At 40.4% G+C, this 17,407-nt stretch overlaps 1 protein-coding gene and 17 non-coding genes across 18 annotated transcripts in view; 17 read left to right on the top strand and 1 right to left on the bottom strand.

Annotated features, from left to right (window-relative positions):
• dync2h1 (dynein cytoplasmic 2 heavy chain 1) overlaps window positions 1-17,407 on the bottom strand; it is a 143,070-nt gene that overhangs the window by 35,450 nt on the left and 90,213 nt on the right. The window lies entirely within an intron of this gene.
• trnam-cau (transfer RNA methionine (anticodon CAU)) lies at window positions 442-514 on the top strand. Its single transcript has one exon. It is a non-coding gene; the product is annotated as a tRNA-Met (tRNA).
• trnam-cau (transfer RNA methionine (anticodon CAU)) lies at window positions 1,390-1,462 on the top strand. Its single transcript has one exon. It is a non-coding gene; the product is annotated as a tRNA-Met (tRNA).
• On the top strand, window positions 2,047-2,119 carry trnam-cau (transfer RNA methionine (anticodon CAU)). The gene has a single exon. It is a non-coding gene; the product is annotated as a tRNA-Met (tRNA).
• On the top strand, window positions 2,975-3,047 carry trnam-cau (transfer RNA methionine (anticodon CAU)). Its single transcript has one exon. It is a non-coding gene; the product is annotated as a tRNA-Met (tRNA).
• Window positions 4,353-4,425, top strand: trnam-cau (transfer RNA methionine (anticodon CAU)). Its single transcript has one exon. It is a non-coding gene; the product is annotated as a tRNA-Met (tRNA).
• On the top strand, window positions 5,281-5,353 carry trnam-cau (transfer RNA methionine (anticodon CAU)). The gene has a single exon. It is a non-coding gene; the product is annotated as a tRNA-Met (tRNA).
• trnam-cau (transfer RNA methionine (anticodon CAU)) lies at window positions 6,659-6,731 on the top strand. Its single transcript has one exon. It is a non-coding gene; the product is annotated as a tRNA-Met (tRNA).
• trnam-cau (transfer RNA methionine (anticodon CAU)) lies at window positions 8,037-8,109 on the top strand. Its single transcript has one exon. It is a non-coding gene; the product is annotated as a tRNA-Met (tRNA).
• On the top strand, window positions 9,429-9,501 carry trnam-cau (transfer RNA methionine (anticodon CAU)). The gene has a single exon. It is a non-coding gene; the product is annotated as a tRNA-Met (tRNA).
• trnam-cau (transfer RNA methionine (anticodon CAU)) lies at window positions 10,390-10,462 on the top strand. The gene has a single exon. It is a non-coding gene; the product is annotated as a tRNA-Met (tRNA).
• trnam-cau (transfer RNA methionine (anticodon CAU)) lies at window positions 11,338-11,410 on the top strand. The gene has a single exon. It is a non-coding gene; the product is annotated as a tRNA-Met (tRNA).
• On the top strand, window positions 12,286-12,358 carry trnam-cau (transfer RNA methionine (anticodon CAU)). The gene has a single exon. It is a non-coding gene; the product is annotated as a tRNA-Met (tRNA).
• On the top strand, window positions 13,679-13,751 carry trnam-cau (transfer RNA methionine (anticodon CAU)). Its single transcript has one exon. It is a non-coding gene; the product is annotated as a tRNA-Met (tRNA).
• trnam-cau (transfer RNA methionine (anticodon CAU)) lies at window positions 14,627-14,699 on the top strand. The gene has a single exon. It is a non-coding gene; the product is annotated as a tRNA-Met (tRNA).
• trnam-cau (transfer RNA methionine (anticodon CAU)) lies at window positions 14,976-15,048 on the top strand. Its single transcript has one exon. It is a non-coding gene; the product is annotated as a tRNA-Met (tRNA).
• trnam-cau (transfer RNA methionine (anticodon CAU)) lies at window positions 15,924-15,996 on the top strand. Its single transcript has one exon. It is a non-coding gene; the product is annotated as a tRNA-Met (tRNA).
• Window positions 17,317-17,389, top strand: trnam-cau (transfer RNA methionine (anticodon CAU)). The gene has a single exon. It is a non-coding gene; the product is annotated as a tRNA-Met (tRNA).

Here is a 17,407-nt window from a genome sequence, read left to right as displayed (position 1 = left end):
TTAATAAAAAAAAAAGAAAACGGTTATGACGTGGTGTAAACGTTTACAATTTTTTGTAACCGTTCACAATAGAGAATAGGCCTAATTCAAGTTGTCCAAAATATTCATGGTCTGGGTCTGGGTCTGATTGGGACGTTTCCTCTCAAATAAATGGCTGTGACTGATAGTGGAGACCGAATGTTATTCTCAGACTTGTGTGTTGTTTGAGGTAATACAACCTCATCATTTAACCTAAGCTTTACTGTGAATGTTCATGCCTTGAGCCCGATGTCATTGAGAAGTTTTGAAAATGTTTTGAATTATCACAACTTTTAGCAACTTCGGTTCCATATCAAGATCAAAAGCTACAACAGAAGCTTTTCAAAGAAATGTCCAAATATCAAGCGAGCACACAGTTGCAACTGGGACAATGCAAATGGATCACAACTGACATATGTGCATGCCTCGTTGGCGCAGTAGGCAGCGCGTCAGTCTCATAATCTGAAGGCCGTGAGTTCGACCCTCACACGGGGCAGGTGTTTTAAAGCCACAAGGGCAGCCAATACAATGAGGTAGAATGCAAAGAGCAAAGCAAGAGATAATCAATTCATCTGTTACACGATGTAGGGAAAGAAACTTCCGAAAGACCCTTAGGTTGGGGTCAGCTATGTAGGAAAGTGTGTCTAGCCAAAAACAATATATAGAGAACAATCCTAATTCAAGTTGTCCAAAGTATTCATGGTCTCTAAAAACACATCAATTGTTGATTGGGCCTTTTCCTCTCAAATAAATGGCTGTGACTGATAGTGGAGACCGAATGTTATTCTCAGACTTGTGTCTTCTTTGAGGTAATGCAACCGCATCATTTAACCTAAGCTTTACTGTGAATGTTCATGCCTTGAGCCCGATGTCATTGAGAAGTTTTGAAAATGTTTTGAATTATGACAACTTTTAGCAACTTCGGTTCCATATCAACCTAGAGATTGCTTGCAATGGTCAAGATTTTTGAATAAGATCAAAAGCTATAACAGAAGCTAATCAAGGAAATGTCCAAATATCAAGCAAGCACACAGTTGCAACTGGGACAATGCAAATGGATCACAACTGACATGAGTTTGAACTTCACACGGGGCAGGTGTTTTAAAGCCACAAGGGCAGCCAATACAATGAGTTTGAAATGCAGAAAAGACTACCAGGGTTGATGTTGTGTTAATATCATGTCTATCAACTGTTGTTTTCAAATTTGACAATAAGGGGTGTCAGGTTAACTGGCCATTGTTCATCTTCTGCATCCGTTTCAGTAGCTTTCACAGTGTTGTTGGTGGAGTTCACAGACGTTTTCCAAATATCAAGCGAGCACACAGTTGCAACTGGGACAATGCAAATGGATCACAACTGACATATGTGCATGCCTCGTTGGCGCAGTAGGCAGCGCGTCAGTCTCATAATCTGAAGGCCGTGAGTTCGAACCTCACACGGGGCAGGTGTTTTAAAGCCAGAAGGGAAGCCAATACAATGAGGTAGAATGCAAAGAGCAAAGCAAGAGATAATCAATTCATCTGTTACACAATGTAGGGAAAGAAACTTCTGAAAGACCCATAGGTTGGGGTCAGCTATGTAGGAAAGTGTGTCTAGCCAAAAACAATATATAGAGAACAATCCTAATTCAAGTTGTCCAAAGTATTCATGGTCTCTAAAAACACATCAATTGTTGATTGGGCCTTTTCCTCTCAAATAAATGGCTGTGACTGATAGTGGAGACCGAATGTTATTCTCAGACTTGTGTCTTCTTTGAGGTAATGCAACCGCATCATTTAACCTAAGCTTTACTGTGAATGTTCATGCCTTGAGCCCGATGTCATTGAGAAGTTTTGAAAATGTTTTGAATTATGACAACTTTTAGCAACTTCGGTTCCATATCAACCTAGAGATTGCTTGCAATGGTCAAGATTTTTGAATAAGATCAAACGCTATAACAGAAGCTTTTCAAAGAAATGTCCAAATATCAAGCGAGCACACAGTTGCAACTGGGACAATGCAAATGGATCACAACTGACATATGTGCATGCCTCGTTGGCGCAGTAGGCAGCGCGTCAGTCTCATAATCTTAAGGCCGTGAGTTCGAACCTCACACAGGGCAGGTGTTTTAAAGCCAGAAGGGCAGCCAATACAATGAGGTAGAATGCAAAGAGCAAAGCAAGAGATAATCAATTCATCTGTTACACGATTTAGGGAAAGAAACTTCCGAAAGACCCTTAGGTTGGGGTCAGCTATGTAGGAAAGTGTGTCTAGCCAAAAACAATATATAGAGAACAATCCTAATTCAAGTTGTCCAAAGTATTCATGGTCTCTAAAAACACATCAATTGTTGATTGTAACCTTTGATTGGGCCTTTTCCTCTCAAATAAATGGCTGTGACTGATAGTGGAGACCGAATGTTATTCTCAGACTTGTGTCTTCTTTGAGGTAATGCAACCTCATCATTTAACCTAAGCTTTACTGTGAATGTTCATTCAATGTTCAATTATGACAACTTTTAGCAACTTCGGTTCCATATCAACCTAGAGATTGCTTGCAATGGTCAAGATTTTTGAATAAGATCAAAAGCTATAACAGAAGCTTTTCAAAGAAATGTCCAAATATCAAGCGAGCACACAGTTGCAACTGGGACAATGCAAATGGATCACAACTGACATGAGTTCGAACCTCACACGGGGCAGGTGTTTTAAAACCACAAGGGCAGCCAATACAATGAGTTTGAAATGCAGAAAAGACTACCAGGGTTGATGTTGTGTTAATATCATGTCTATCAACTGTTGTTTTCAAATTTGACAATAAGGGGTGTCAGGTTAACTGGCCATTGTTCATCTTCTGCATCCGTTTCAGTAGCTTTCACAGTGTTGTTGGTGGAGTTCACAGACGTTTTCCAAATATCAAGCGAGCACACAGTTGCAACTGGGACAATGCAAATGGATCACAACTGACATATGTGCATGCCTCGTTGGCGCAGTAGGCAGCGCGTCAGTCTCATAATCTGAAGGCCGTGAGTTCGAACCTCACACGGGGCAGGTGTTTTAAAGCCAGAAGGGCAGCCAATACAATGAGGTAGAATGCAAAGAGCAAAGCAAGAGATAATCAATTCATCTGTTACACGATTTAGGGAAAGAAACTTCCGAAAGACCTTTAGGTTGGGGTCAGCTATGTAGGAAAGTGTGTCTAGCCAAAAACAATATATAGAGAACAATCCTAATTCAAGTTGTCCAAAGTATTCATGGTCTCTAAAAACACATCAATTGTTGATTGTAACCTTTGATTGGGCCTTTTCCTCTCAAATAAATGGCTGTGACTGATAGTGGAGACCGAATGTTATTCTCAGACTTGTGTCTTCTTTGAGGTAATGCAACCTCATCATTTAACCTAAGCTTTACTGTGAATGTTCATTCAATGTTCAATTATGACAACTTTTAGCAACTTCGGTTCCATATCAACCTAGAGATTGCTTGCAATGGTCAAGATTTTGAGGTAGAATGCAAAGAGCAAAGCAGGAGATAATCAATTGATCTGTTACACGATGTAGGGAAAGAAACTTCCAAAAGACCCTTAGGTTGGGGTCAGCTATGTAGGAAAGTGTGTCTAGCCAAAAACAATATATAGAGAACAATCCTAATTCAAGTTGTCCAAAGTATTCATGGTCTCTAAAAACACATCAATTGTTGATTGTAACCTTTGATTGGGCCTTTTCCTCTCAAATAAATGGCTGTGACTGATAGTGGAGACCGAATGTTATTCTCAGACTTGTGTCTTCTTTGAGGTAATGCAACCGCATCATTTAACCTAAGCTTTACTGTGAATGTTCATGCCTTGAGCCCGATGTCATTGAGAAGTTTTGAAAATGTTTTGAATTATGACAACTTTTAGCAACTTCGGTTCCATATCAACCTAGAGATTGCTTGCAATGGTCAAGATTTTTGAATAAGATCAAACGCTATAACAGAAGCTTTTCAAAGAAATGTCCAAATATCAAGCGAGCACACAGTTGCAACTGGGACAATGCAAATGGATCACAACTGACATGAGTTCGAACCTCACACGGGGCAGGTGTTTTAAAGCCACAAGGGCAGCCAATACAATGAGTTTGAAATGCAGAAAAGACTACCAGGGTTGATGTTGTGTTAATATCATGTCTATCAACTGTTATTTTCAAATTTGACAATAAGGGGTGTCAGGTTAACTGGCGATTGTTCATCTTCTGCATCCGTTTCAGTAGCTTTTACAGTGTTGTTGGTGGAGTTCACAGACGTTTTCCAAATATCAAGCGAGCACACAGTTGCAACTGGGACAATGCAAATGGATCACAACTGACATATGTGCATGCCTCGTTGGCGCAGTAGGCAGCGCGTCAGTCTCATAATCTGAAGGCCGTGAGTTCGAACCTCACACGGGGCAGGTGTTTTAAAGCCACAAGGGCAGCCAATACAATGAGGTAGAATGCAAAGAGCAAAGCAAGAGATAATCAATTCATCTGTTACACGATGTAGGGAAAGAAACTTCCGAAAGACCCTTAGGTTGGGGTCAGCTATGTAGGAAAGTGTGTCTAGCCAAAAACAATATATAGAGAACAATCCTAATTCAAGTTGTCCAAAGTATTCATGGTCTCTAAAAACACATCAATTGTTGATTGTAACCTTTGATTGGGCCTTTTCCTCTCAAATAAATGGCTGTGACTGATAGTGGAGACCGAATGTTATTCTCAGACTTGTGTCTTCTTTGAGGTAATGCAACCTCATCATTTAACCTAAGCTTTACTGTGAATGTTCATTCAATGTTCAATTATGACAACTTTTAGCAACTTCGGTTCCATATCAACCTAGAGATTGCTTGCAATGGTCAAGATTTTTGAATAAGATCAAAAGCTATAACAGAAGCTTTTCAAAGAAATGTCCAAATATCAAGCGAGCACACAGTTGCAACTGGGACAATGCAAATGGATCACAACTGACATGAGTTCGAACCTCACACGGGGCAGGTGTTTTAAAACCACAAGGGCAGCCAATACAATGAGTTTGAAATGCAGAAAAGACTACCAGGGTTGATGTTGTGTTAATATCATGTCTATCAACTGTTGTTTTCAAATTTGACAATAAGGGGTGTCAGGTTAACTGGCCATTGTTCATCTTCTGCATCCGTTTCAGTAGCTTTCACAGTGTTGTTGGTGGAGTTCACAGACGTTTTCCAAATATCAAGCGAGCACACAGTTGCAACTGGGACAATGCAAATGGATCACAACTGACATATGTGCATGCCTCGTTGGCGCAGTAGGCAGCGCGTCAGTCTCATAATCTGAAGGCCGTGAGTTCGAACCTCACACGGGGCAGGTGTTTTAAAGCCAGAAGGGCAGCCAATACAATGAGGTAGAATGCAAAGAGCAAAGCAAGAGATAATCAATTCATCTGTTACACGATTTAGGGAAAGAAACTTCCGAAAGACCTTTAGGTTGGGGTCAGCTATGTAGGAAAGTGTGTCTAGCCAAAAACAATATATAGAGAACAATCCTAATTCAAGTTGTCCAAAGTATTCATGGTCTCTAAAAACACATCAATTGTTGATTGTAACCTTTGATTGGGCCTTTTCCTCTCAAATAAATGGCTGTGACTGATAGTGGAGACCGAATGTTATTCTCAGACTTGTGTCTTCTTTGAGGTAATGCAACCTCATCATTTAACCTAAGCTTTACTGTGAATGTTCATTCAATGTTCAATTATGACAACTTTTAGCAACTTCGGTTCCATATCAACCTAGAGATTGCTTGCAATGGTCAAGATTTTGAGGTAGAATGCAAAGAGCAAAGCAGGAGATAATCAATTGATCTGTTACACGATGTAGGGAAAGAAACTTCCAAAAGACCCTTAGGTTGGGGTCAGCTATGTAGGAAAGTGTGTCTAGCCAAAAACAATATATAGAGAACAATCCTAATTCAAGTTGTCCAAAGTATTCATGGTCTCTAAAAACACATCAATTGTTGATTGTAACCTTTGATTGGGCCTTTTCCTCTCAAATAAATGGCTGTGACTGATAGTGGAGACCGAATGTTATTCTCAGACTTGTGTCTTCTTTGAGGTAATGCAACCGCATCATTTAACCTAAGCTTTACTGTGAATGTTCATGCCTTGAGCCCGATGTCATTGAGAAGTTTTGAAAATGTTTTGAATTATGACAACTTTTAGCAACTTCGGTTCCATATCAACCTAGAGATTGCTTGCAATGGTCAAGATTTTTGAATAAGATCAAACGCTATAACAGAAGCTTTTCAAAGAAATGTCCAAATATCAAGCGAGCACACAGTTGCAACTGGGACAATGCAAATGGATCACAACTGACATGAGTTCGAACCTCACACGGGGCAGGTGTTTTAAAACCACAAGGGCAGCCAATACAATGAGTTTGAAATGCAGAAAAGACTACCAGGGTTGATGTTGTGTTAATATCATGTCTATCAACTGTTGTTTTCAAATTTGACAATAAGGGGTGTCAGGTTAACTGGCCATTGTTCATCTTCTGCATCCGTTTCAGTAGCTTTCACAGTGTTGTTGGTGGAGTTCACAGACGTTTTCCAAATATCAAGCGAGCACACAGTTGCAACTGGGACAATGCAAATGGATCACAACTGACATATGTGCATGCCTCGTTGGCGCAGTAGGCAGCGCGTCAGTCTCATAATCTGAAGGCCGTGAGTTCGAACCTCACACGGGGCAGGTGTTTTAAAGCCAGAAGGGCAGCCAATACAATGAGGTAGAATGCAAAGAGCAAAGCAAGAGATAATCAATTCATCTGTTACACGATTTAGGGAAAGAAACTTCCGAAAGACCTTTAGGTTGGGGTCAGCTATGTAGGAAAGTGTGTCTAGCCAAAAACAATATATAGAGAACAATCCTAATTCAAGTTGTCCAAAGTATTCATGGTCTCTAAAAACACATCAATTGTTGATTGTAACCTTTGATTGGGCCTTTTCCTCTCAAATAAATGGCTGTGACTGATAGTGGAGACCGAATGTTATTCTCAGACTTGTGTCTTCTTTGAGGTAATGCAACCTCATCATTTAACCTAAGCTTTACTGTGAATGTTCATTCAATGTTCAATTATGACAACTTTTAGCAACTTCGGTTCCATATCAACCTAGAGATTGCTTGCAATGGTCAAGATTTTGAGGTAGAATGCAAAGAGCAAAGCAGGAGATAATCAATTGATCTGTTACACGATGTAGGGAAAGAAACTTCCAAAAGACCCTTAGGTTGGGGTCAGCTATGTAGGAAAGTGTGTCTAGCCAAAAACAATATATAGAGAACAATCCTAATTCAAGTTGTCCAAAGTATTCATGGTCTCTAAAAACACATCAATTGTTGATTGTAACCTTTGATTGGGCCTTTTCCTCTCAAATAAATGGCTGTGACTGATAGTGGAGACCGAATGTTATTCTCAGACTTGTGTCTTCTTTGAGGTAATGCAACCGCATCATTTAACCTAAGCTTTACTGTGAATGTTCATGCCTTGAGCCCGATGTCATTGAGAAGTTTTGAAAATGTTTTGAATTATGACAACTTTTAGCAACTTCGGTTCCATATCAACCTAGAGATTGCTTGCAATGGTCAAGATTTTTGAATAAGATCAAACGCTATAACAGAAGCTTTTCAAAGAAATGTCCAAATATCAAGCGAGCACACAGTTGCAACTGGGACAATGCAAATGGATCACAACTGACATGAGTTCGAACCTCACACGGGGCAGGTGTTTTAAAGCCACAAGGGCAGCCAATACAATGAGTTTGAAATGCAGAAAAGACTACCAGGGTTGATGTTGTGTTAATATCATGTCTATCAACTGTTATTTTCAAATTTGACAATAAGGGGTGTCAGGTTAACTGGCGATTGTTCATCTTCTGCATCCGTTTCAGTAGCTTTTACAGTGTTGTTGGTGGAGTTCACAGACGTTTTCCAAATATCAAGCGAGCACACAGTTGCAACTGGGACAATGCAAATGGATCACAACTGACATATGTGCATGCCTCGTTGGCGCAGTAGGCAGCGCGTCAGTCTCATAATCTGAAGGCCGTGAGTTCGAACCTCACACGGGGCAGGTGTTTTAAAGCCACAAGGGCAGCCAATACAATGAGGTAGAATGCAAAGAGCAAAGCAAGAGATAATCAATTCATCTGTTACACGATGTAGGGAAAGAAACTTCCGAAAGACCCTTAGGTTGGGGTCAGCTATGTAGGAAAGTGTGTCTAGCCAAAAACAATATATAGAGAACAATCCTAATTCAAGTTGTCCAAAGTATTCATGGTCTCTAAAAACACATCAATTGTTGATTGTAACCTTTGATTGGGCCTTTTCCTCTCAAATAAATGGCTGTGACTGATAGTGGAGACCGAATGTTATTCTCAGACTTGTGTCTTCTTTGAGGTAATGCAACCTCATCATTTAACCTAAGCTTTACTGTGAATGTTCATTCAATGTTCAATTATGACAACTTTTAGCAACTTCGGTTCCATATCAACCTAGAGATTGCTTGCAATGGTCAAGGTTTTGAGGTAGAATGCAAAGAGCAAAGCAGGAGATAATCAATTGATCTGTTACACGATGTAGGGAAAGAAACTTCCAAAAGACCCTTAGGTTGGGGTCAGCTATGTAGGAAAGTGTGTCTAGCCAAAAACAATATATAGAGAACAATCATAATTCAAGTTGTCCAAAGTATTCATGGTCTCTAAAAACACATCAATTGTCGGGCTGTACATTGTTGATTGTAACCTTTGATTGGGCCTTTTCCTCTCAAATAAATGGCTGTGACTGATAGTGGAGACCGAATGTTATTCTCAGACTTGTGTCTTCTTTGAGGTAATGCAACCGCATCATTTAACCTAAGCTTTACTGTGAATGTTCATGCCTTGAGCCGATGTCATTGAGAAGTTTTGAAAATGTTTTGAATTATGACAACTTTTAGCAACTTCGGTTCCATATCAACCTAGAGATTGCTTGCAATGGTCAAGATTTTTGAATAAGATCAAAAGCTATAACAGAAGCTTTTCAAAGAAATGTCCAAATATCAAGCGAGCACACAGTTGCAACTGGGACAATGCAAATGGATCACAACTGACATGAGTTCGAACCTCACACGGGGCAGGTGTTTTAAAGCCACAAGGGCAGCCAATACAATGAGTTTGAAATGCAGAAAAGACTACCAGGATTGATGTTGTGTTAATATCATGTCTATCAACTGTTGTTTTCAAATTTGACAATAAGGGGTGTCAGGTTAACTGGCCATTGTTCATCTTCTGCATCCGTTTCAGTAGCTTTCACAGTGTTGTTGGTGGAGTTCACAGACGTTTTCCAAATATCAAGCGAGCACACAGTTGCAACTGGGACAATGCAAATGGATCACAACGGACATATGTGCATGCCTCGTTGGCGCAGTAGGCAGCGCGTCAGTCTCATAATCTGAAGGCCGTGAGTTCGAACCTCACACGGGGCAGGTGTTTTAAAGCCAGAAGGGAAGCCAATACAATGAGGTAGAATGCAAAGAGCAAAGCAAGAGATAATCAATTCATCTGTTACACAATGTAGGGAAAGAAACTTCCGAAAGACCCTTAGGTTGGGGTCAGCTATGTAGGAAAGTGTGTCTAGCCAAAAACAATATATAGAGAACAATCCTAATTCAAGTTGTCCAAAGTATTCATGGTCTCTAAAAACACATCAATTGTTGATTGTAACCTTTGATTGGGCCTTTTCCTCTCAAATAAATGGCTGTGACTGATAGTGGAGACCGAATGTTATTCTCAGACTTGTGTCTTCTTTGAGGTAATGCAACCGCATCATTTAACCTAAGCTTTACTGTGAATGTTCATGCCTTGAGCCCGATGTCATTGAGAAGTTTTGAAAATGTTTTGAATTATGACAACTTTTAGCAACTTCGGTTCCATATCAACCTAGAGATTGCTTGCAATGGTCAAGATTTTTGAATAAGATCAAAAGCTATAACAGAAGCTTTTCAAAGAAATGTCCAAATATCAAGCGAGCACACAGTTGCAACTGGGACAATGCAAATGGATCACAACTGACATGAGTTCGAACCTCACACGGGGCAGGTGTTTTAAAACCACAAGGGCAGCCAATACAATGAGTTTGAAATGCAGAAAAGACTACCAGGGTTGATGTTGTGTTAATATCATGTCTATCAACTGTTGTTTTCAAATTTGACAATAAGGGGTGTCAGGTTAACTGGCCATTGTTCATCTTCTGCATCCGTTTCAGTAGCTTTCACAGTGTTGTTGGTGGAGTTCACAGACGTTTTCCAAATATCAAGCGAGCACACAGTTGCAACTGGGACAATGCAAATGGATCACAACTGACATACATGCATGCCTCGTTGGCGCAGTAGGCAGCGCGTCAGTCTCATAATCTGAAGGCCGTGAGTTCGAACCTCACACGGGGCAGGTGTTTTAAAGCCACAAGGGCAGCCAATACAATGAGGTAGAATGCAAAGAGCAAAGCAAGAGATAATCAATTCATCTGTTACACGATGTAGGGAAAGAAACTTCCAAAAGACCCTTAGGTTGGGGTCAGCTATGTAGGAAAGTGTGTCTAGCCAAAAACAATATATAGAGAACAATTCTAATTCAAGTTGTCCAAAGTATTCATGGTCTCTAAAAACACATCAATTGTTGATTGGGCCTTTTCCTCTCAAATAAATGGCTGTGACTGATAGTGGAGACCGAATGTTATTCTCAGACTTGTGTCTTCTTTGAGGTAATGCAACCGCATCATTTAACCTAAGCTTTACTGTGAATGTTCATGCCTTGAGCCCGATGTCATTGAGAAGTTTTGAAAATGTTTTGAATTATGACAACTTTTAGCAACTTCGGTTCCATATCAACCTAGAGATTGCTTGCAATGGTCAAGATTTTTGAATAAGATCAAAAGCTATAACAGAAGCTTTTCAAAGAAATGTCCAAATATCAAGCGAGCACACAGTTGCAACTGGGACAATGCAAATGGATCACAACTGACATGAGTTCGAACCTCACACGGGGCAGGTGTTTTAAAACCACAAGGGCAGCCAATACAATGAGTTTGAAATGCAGAAAAGACTACCAGGGTTGATGTTGTGTTAATATCATGTCTATCAACTGTTGTTTTCAAATTTGACAATAAGGGGTGTCAGGTTAACTGGCCATTGTTCATCTTCTGCATCCGTTTCAGTAGCTTTCACAGTGTTGTTGGTGGAGTTCACAGACGTTTTCCAAATATCAAGCGAGCACACAGTTGCAACTGGGACAATGCAAATGGATCACAACTGACATACATGCATGCCTCGTTGGCGCAGTAGGCAGCGCGTCAGTCTCATAATCTGAAGGCCGTGAGTTCGAACCTCACACGGGGCAGGTGTTTTAAAGCCACAAGGGCAGCCAATACAATGAGGTAGAATGCAAAGAGCAAAGCAAGAGATAATCAATTCATCTGTTACACGATGTAGGGAAAGAAACTTCCAAAAGACCCTTAGGTTGGGGTCAGCTATGTAGGAAAGTGTGTCTAGCCAAAAACAATATATAGAGAACAATTCTAATTCAAGTTGTCCAAAGTATTCATGGTCTCTAAAAACACATCAATTGTTGATTGGGCCTTTTCCTCTCAAATAAATGGCTGTGACTGATAGTGGAGACCGAATGTTATTCTCAGACTTGTGTCTTCTTTGAGGTAATGCAACCGCATCATTTAACCTAAGCTTTACTGTGAATGTTCATGCCTTGAGCCCGATGTCATTGAGAAGTTTTGAAAATGTTTTGAATTATGACAACTTTTAGCAACTTCGGTTCCATATCAACCTAGAGATTGCTTGCAATGGTCAAGATTTTTGAATAAGATCAAAAGCTATAACAGAAGCTTTTCAAAGAAATGTCCAAATATCAAGCGAGCACACAGTTGCAACTGGGACAATGTAAATGGATCACAACTGACATGAGTTCGAACCTCACATGGGGCAGGTGTTTTAAAGCCACAAGGGCAGCCAATACAATGAGTTTGAAATGCAGAAAAGACTACCAGGGTTGATGTTGTGTTAATATCATGTCTATCAACTGTTGTTTTCAAATTTGACAATAAGGGGTGTCAGGTTAACTGGCCATTGTTCATCTTCTGCATCCGTTTCAGTAGCTTTCACAGTGTTGTTGGTGGAGTTCACAGACGTTTTCCAAATATCAAGCGAGCACACAGTTGCAACTGGGACAATGCAAATGGATCACAACTGACATATGTGCATGCCTCGTTGGCGCAGTAGGCAGCGCGTCAGTCTCATAATCTTAAGGCCGTGAGTTCGAACCTCACACGGGGCAGGTGTTTTAAAGCCACAAGGGCAGCCAATACAATGAGGTAGAATGCAAAGAGCAAAGCAGGAGATAATCAATTCATCTGTTACACGATGTAGGGAAAGAAACTTCCAAAAAACCCTTAGGTTGGGGTCAGCTATGTATGAAAGTGTGTCTAGCCAAAAACAATATATAGAGAACAATCCTAATTCAAGTTGTCCAAAGTATTCATGGTCTCTAAAAACACATCAATTGTTGATTGTAACCTTTGATTGGGCCTTTTCCTCTCAAATAAATGGCTGTGACTGATAGTGGAGACCGAATGTTATTCTCAGACTTGTGTCTTCTTTGAGGTAATGCAACCTCATCATTTAACCTAAGCTTTACTGTGAATGTTCATTCAATGTTCCATTATGACAACTTTTAGCAACTTTGGTTCCATATCAACCTAGAGATTGCTTGCAATGGTCAAGATTTTGAGGTAGAATGCAAAGAGCAAAGCAGGAGATAATCAATTCATCTGTTACACGATGTAGGGAAAGAAACTTCCAAAAGACCCTTAGGTTGGGGTCAGCTATGTAGGAAAGTGTGTCTAGCCAAAAACAATATATAGAGAACAATCCTAATTCAAGTTGTCCAAAGTATTCATGGTCTCTAAAAACACATCAATTGTCGGTCTGTACATTGTTGATTGTAACCTTTGATTGGGCCTTTTCCTCTCAAATAAATGGCTGTGACTGATAGTGGAGACCGAATGTTATTCTCAGACTTGTGTCTTCTTTGAGGTAATGCAACCTCATCATTTAACCTAAGCTTTACTGTGAATGTTCATGCCTTGAGCCCGATGTCATTGAGAAGTTTTGAAAATGTTTTGAATTATGACAACTTTTAGCAACTTCGGTTCCATATCAACCTAGAGATTGCTTGCAATGGTCAAGATTTTTGAATAAGATCAAAAGCTATAACAGAAGCTTTTCAAAGAAATGTCCAAATATCAAGCAAGCACACAGTTGCAACTGGGACAATGCAAATGGATCACAACTGACATGAGTTCGAACTTCACACGGGGCAGGTGTTTTAAAGCCACAAGGGCAGCCAATACAATGAGTTTGAAATGCAGAAAAGACTACCAGGGTTGATGTTGTGTTAATATCATGTCTATCAACTGTTGTTTTCAAATTTGACAATAAGGGGTGTCAGGTTAACTGGCCATTGTTCATCTTCTGCATCCGTTTCAGTAGCTTTCACAGTGTTGTTGGTGGAGTTCACAGACGTTTTCCAAATATCAAGCGAGCACACAGTTGCAACTGGGACAATGCAAATGGATCACAACTGACATACATGCATGCCTCGTTGGCGCAGTAGGCAGCGTGTCAGTCTCATAATCTGAAGGCCGTGAGTTCGAACCTCACACGGGGCAGGTGTTTTAAAGCCACAAGGGCAGCCAATACAATGAGGTAGAATGCAAAGAGCAAAGCAAGAGATAATCAATTCATCTGTTACACGATGTAGGGAAAGAAACTTCCAAAAGACCCTTAGGTTGGGGTCAGCTATGTAGGAAAGTGTGTCTAGCCAAAAACAATATATAGAGAACAATCCTAATTCAAGTTGTCCAAAGTATTCATGGTCTCTAAAAACACATCAATTGTTGATTGGGCCTTTTCCTCTCAAATAAATGGCTGTGACTGATAGTGGAGACCGAATGTTATTCTCAGACTTGTGTCTTCTTTGAGGTAATGCAACCTCATCATTTAACCTAAGCTTTACTGTGAATGTTCATGCCTTGAGCCCGATGTCATTGAGAAGTTTTGAAAATGTTTTGAATTATGACAACTTTTAGCAACTTCGGTTCCATATCAACCTAGAGATCGCTTGCAATGGTCAAGATTTTTGAATAAGATCAAAAGCTATAACAGAAGCTTTTCAAAGAAATGTCCAAATATCAAGCGAGCACACAGTTGCAACTGGGACAATGTAAATGGATCACAACTGACATGAGTTCGAACCTCACATGGGGCAGGTGTTTTAAAGCCACAAGGGCAGCCAATACAATGAGTTTGAAATGCAGAAAAGACTACCAGGGTTGATGTTGTGTTAATATCATGTCTATCAACTGTTGTTTTCAAATTTGACAATAAGGGGTGTCAGGTTAACTGGCCATTGTTCATCTTCTGCATCCGTTTCAGTAGCTTTCACAGTGTTGTTGGTGGAGTTCACAGACGTTTTCCAAATATCAAGCGAGCACACAGTTGCAACTGGGACAATGCAAATGGATCACAACTGACATATGTGCATGCCTCGTTGGCGCAGTAGGCAGCGCGTCAGTCTCATAATCTGAAGGCCGTGAGTTCGAACCTCACACGGGGCAGGTGTTTTAAAGCCACAAGGGCAGCCAATACAATGAGTTTGAAATGCAGAAAAGACTACCAGGGTTGATGTTGTGTTAATATCATGTCTATCAACTGTTGTTTTCAAATTTGACAATAAGGGGTGTCAGGTTAACTGGCCATTGTTCATCTTCTGCATCCGTTTCAGTAGCTTTCACAGTGTTGTTGGTGGAGTTCACAGACGTTTTCCAAATATCAAGCGAGCACACAGTTGCAACTGGGACAATGCAAATGGATCACAACTGACATACATGCATGCCTCGTTGGCGCAGTAGGCAGCGCGTCAGTCTCATAATCTGAAGGCCGTGAGTTCGAACCTCACACGGGGCAGGTGTTTTAAAGCCACAAGGGCAGCCAATACAATGAGGTAGAATGCAAAGAGCAAAGCAAGAGATAATCAATTCATCTGTTACACGATGTAGGGAAAGAAACTTCCGAAAGACCCTTAGGTTGGGGTCAGCTATGTAGGAAAGTGTGTCTAGCCAAAAACAATATATAGAGAACAATCCTAATTCAAGTTGTCCAAAGTATTCATGGTCTCTAAAAACACATCAATTGTTGATTGGGCCTTTTCCTCTCAAATAAATGGCTGTGACTGATAGTGGAGACCGAATGTTATTCTCAGACTTGTGTCTTCTTTGAGGTAATGCAACCGCATCATTTAACCTAAGCTTTACTGTGAATGTTCATGCCTTGAGCCCGATGTCATTGAGAAGTTTTGAAAATGTTTTGAATGATGACAACTTTTAGCAACTTCGGTTCCATATCAACCTAGAGATTGCTTGCAATGGTCAAGATTTTTGAATAAGATCAAAAGCTATAACAGAAGCTTTTCAAAGAAATGTCCAAATATCAAGCGAGCACACAGTTGCAACTGGGACAATGTAAATGGATCACAACTGACATGAGTTCGAACCTCACATGGGGCAGGTGTTTTAAAGCCACAAGGGCAGCCAATACAATGAGTTTGAAATGCAGAAAAGACTACCAGGGTTGATGTTGTGTTAATATCATGTCTATCAACTGTTGTTTTCAAATTTGACAATAAGGGGTGTCAGGTTAACTGGCCATTGTTCATCTTCTGCATCCGTTTCAGTAGCTTTCACAGTGTTGTTGGTGGAGTTCACAGACGTTTTCCAAATATCAAGCGAGCACACAGTTGCAACTGGGACAATGCAAATGGATCACAACTGACATATGTGCATGCCTCGTTGGCGCAGTAGGCAGCGCGTCAGTCTCATAATCTTAAGGCCGTGAGTTCGAACCTCACACGGGGCAGGTGTTTTAAAGCCACAAGGGCAGCCAATACAATGAGGTAGAATGCAAAGAGCAAAGCAGGAGATAATCAATTCATCTGTTACACGATGTAGGGAAAGAAACTTCCAAAAAACCCTTAGGTTGGGGTCAGCTATGTATGAAAGTGTGTCTAGCCAAAAACAATATATAGAGAACAATCCTAATTCAAGTTGTCCAAAGTATTCATGGTCTCTAAAAACACATCAATTGTTGATTGTAACCTTTGATTGGGCCTTTTCCTCTCAAATAAATGGCTGTGACTGATAGTGGAGACCGAATGTTATTCTCAGACTTGTGTCTTCTTTGAGGTAATGCAACCTCATCATTTAACCTAAGCTTTACTGTGAATGTTCATTCAATGTTCCATTATGACAACTTTTAGCAACTTTGGTTCCATATCAACCTAGAGATTGCTTGCAATGGTCAAGATTTTGAGGTAGAATGCAAAGAGCAAAGCAGGAGATAATCAATTCATCTGTTACACGATGTAGGGAAAGAAACTTCCAAAAGACCCTTAGGTTGGGGTCAGCTATGTAGGAAAGTGTGTCTAGCCAAAAACAATATATAGAGAACAATCCTAATTCAAGTTGTCCAAAGTATTCATGGTCTCTAAAAACACATCAATTGTCGGTCTGTACATTGTTGATTGTAACCTTTGATTGGGCCTTTTCCTCTCAAATAAATGGCTGTGACTGATAGTGGAGACCGAATGTTATTCTCAGACTTGTGTCTTCTTTGAGGTAATGCAACCTCATCATTTAACCTAAGCTTTACTGTGAATGTTCATGCCTTGAGCCCGATGTCATTGAGAAGTTTTGAAAATGTTTTGAATTATGACAACTTTTAGCAACTTCGGTTCCATATCAACCTAGAGATTGCTTGCAATGGTCAAGATTTTTGAATAAGATCAAAAGCTATAACAGAAGCTTTTCAAAGAAATGTCCAAATATCAAGCAAGCACACAGTTGCAACTGGGACAATGCAAATGGATCACAACTGACATGAGTTCGAACTTCACATGGGGCAGGTGTTTTAAAGCCACAAGGGCAGCCAATACAATGAGTTTGAAATGCAGAAAAGACTACCAGGGTTGATGTTGTGTTAATATCATGTCTATCAACTGTTGTTTTCAAATTTGACAATAAGGGGTGTCAGGTTAACTGGCCATTGTTCATCTTCTGCATCCGTTTCAGTAGCTTTCACAGTGTTGTTGGTGGAGTTCACAGACGTTTTCCAAATATCAAGCGAGCACACAGTTGCAACTGGGACAATGCAAATGGATCACAACTGACATATGTGCATGCCTCGTTGGCGCAGTAGGCAGCGTGTCAGTCTCATAATCTGAAGGCCGTGAGTTCGAACCTCACACGGGGCAGGTGTTTTAAAGCCACAA

This window comes from Labrus mixtus, chromosome 9 (genome assembly GCF_963584025.1).
Source record: "Labrus mixtus chromosome 9, fLabMix1.1, whole genome shotgun sequence".
Lineage (NCBI taxonomy): Eukaryota > Metazoa > Chordata > Actinopteri > Labriformes > Labridae > Labrus > Labrus mixtus.
The sequence above is the reverse complement of the archived record's forward strand: the minus strand, read 5'-3'. Positions and strand labels throughout refer to the sequence as shown.